Raw genomic sequence first — 2,246 nt, forward strand, 5'->3', positions numbered from 1 at the left:
ATGTGGCTACAGCAGAGTAACTTAGTACAGCACAGATGAATTAAATATGATCCGATATCACACCCTAGGATTTTACATTTCAATAAAGAAGGCTGAAGGATTTCCCACACTGAGCTAGACCCCAGCCAGCATCAGGGAGGCTGAGGCAGAAAGATGGCCAGTTCTGTGCCTAGAATCCCCCCAGTGAGGGGCTGGGGCGGTTCAGTGGTAGAGTGTTTTTTAAGCTGGTGTGAGGCTCTAAGTCAAAAGAAAAAACAAACAAGCAAACAAACAAAATAACAGCCGGGCAGTGGTGGTGCACGCCTTTAATCCAAGCACTTGGGAGGCAGAGGCAGGTGGATTTCTGAGTTCAAGGCCAGCCTGGTCTACAGAGTGAGCTCCAGGACAGCCAGGGCTATACAGAGAAACCCTGTCTCAAAAAAACCAAACCACCACCACCACCACCACCACCACCACCACCACCACCACCACCAAACCCCAGACCTTCATGGTCCTGAGGCTGCTCAGGGGGCCATCTCTAGGTCGTGTGCAATGTGCCGCCCCTCACCAGTGTGCATTCACTCAAATGCACAGTGCACAGTGATCACACGCAGTGTACCTCACGTCCCTGGCCCAGTGGGAGGATTTGTTTGTTTTGTGGATAAAGTTCCCTTCCAGGATTCTTTCTGTGCCATGCAAGTTTTTAAAACAGACTTTATTTATAGTTTTGTGTGTGATTGTCCTTTTGAACCACACAGCTGCTACTTGGAGAATTCAGCTGTGGCCCCTCCCAAAAGGATCGGGACAGCGGGCTTGCTGACTCATGGAGGGGTTGGGGAAGGTCAGGAGCCCCTCACCTGAGTGCCCAGCTGCCTTGTACCACTCGTTGTATGTGATGCTGCCTTCACTGCATGGGACCCCAGGGAGTGGCTAGAGGGTTCAAATAGATGAGGATTTGGGGAATCTCTGTTTATGGAGCTGTGGGACAAATCTCATCCTTACTGGGTAAAGGTTTTTCAGGTGCAGTCTGTTAGGGGAGGAGCACCCACATCCCTAAAGGCAACTCCTCACCTGTGCTTTGTAAGGAAAACCAAGGTTTAGCCAGCGTGACCGCAGTGGAGCCATGCCTCAGTTTGTCACTGTGAACCTTAGGAAGGTTGCAGTGGCTGATTATCCCTGCTTCTGAGAAGGAATTTTACCACACACATGTACGTATATGTGTGCCTGACAGCTGCCTGAGGGTGCCCATGGAGACCAGAAGATGTGGGATCCCTTGATATCGTAGTTATGGATGGTTTATGTACTGCCTGACAACATGGGTGCCGGAAATTGAGACCAGGAGTTTTGCAGTGTGTGCTTTTAACCACTGAGCCGTTTCTCCAGTTGCCGTCCCCCACCATCAGTAGATTCAACTTTACAAAAGAAATACCTATTTATTCATTCATGCTAGTGCTTGTGAATGTATGGACTCCTGTGCGTATCTGTGTGTGTACAGTGTGTGCAAAGGCATGAAGACGCTGGATGTCGTCTGACACTCTGTCTCTGTCTATTCTTTTTTTTTAGTTTATTTGTCCTCTTAGAAATATGCACATGTATCCAGTCTCCACTCACTTTTTGCCAGCACGGACATCAGCCTTTGCAGTTCCCCTGACCGTCTTCATTCTGTTCTTGCGTTCCTTTTGCTGTTTTCGGGAGGTCTTTTTCTTCTCTTAGAGGCCATGTCTTGTAAGCTCATTTGTTTAGAATGTTTGCACAATGTAAAGAATCATAGATCACTGGTCACCACTGAAGTGGGTTCTGGATCCAAATACAAAGATCCAAATGCATCTGGTGTGGTTTTGTGCGCTTTGGCTAGCTTTTCCTGCATTTCTGTCTTTGGAACTGTTGCCTTCCCAAGACAAAGGACATCAGTGACCCTCTGTTTCCTGTGAAGCAGATGGTTTGCCAAGAACTTCCTGGTCCGGATGGTTACCGTGTCATTCATGATGGCTCCTGTGCTGGAGCAGTAGAGGGGGCAGAGAAGTTTGCTCACTGCTGACCAATCACATCAACGCGACTCTGTTCTCTGAGGCGGGATCTCTCCATAGACCTGAACCTCACAGTTTCCCAGCAGGGCTGAAAACAAGTCCCAGGGGTCCTCGAGTCTCCTCCCACTGAATCCTGGGATTCAGGCTACCTGGCCAGTCACACAGTGGTGTAAGCTGAGCTCTGGCCCTCACATGTCACCTGCAACTCTCCCAAATGCTGAGCTATCTCTCCAGCAAGTC

The 2,246-nt window shown here is 49.2% G+C and overlaps 1 pseudogene; it reads right to left on the reverse strand.

The window, feature by feature from the left end:
- Window positions 1-1,586: 1,586 nt before the first annotated feature.
- On the reverse strand, window positions 1,587-1,963 carry LOC127682445 (40S ribosomal protein S24-like; annotated as a pseudogene).
- Window positions 1,964-2,246: the final 283 nt, after the last annotated feature.

Source organism: Apodemus sylvaticus, chromosome 1 (assembly GCF_947179515.1).
Source record: "Apodemus sylvaticus chromosome 1, mApoSyl1.1, whole genome shotgun sequence".
Classification (NCBI taxonomy): Eukaryota; Metazoa; Chordata; class Mammalia; order Rodentia; family Muridae; genus Apodemus; species Apodemus sylvaticus.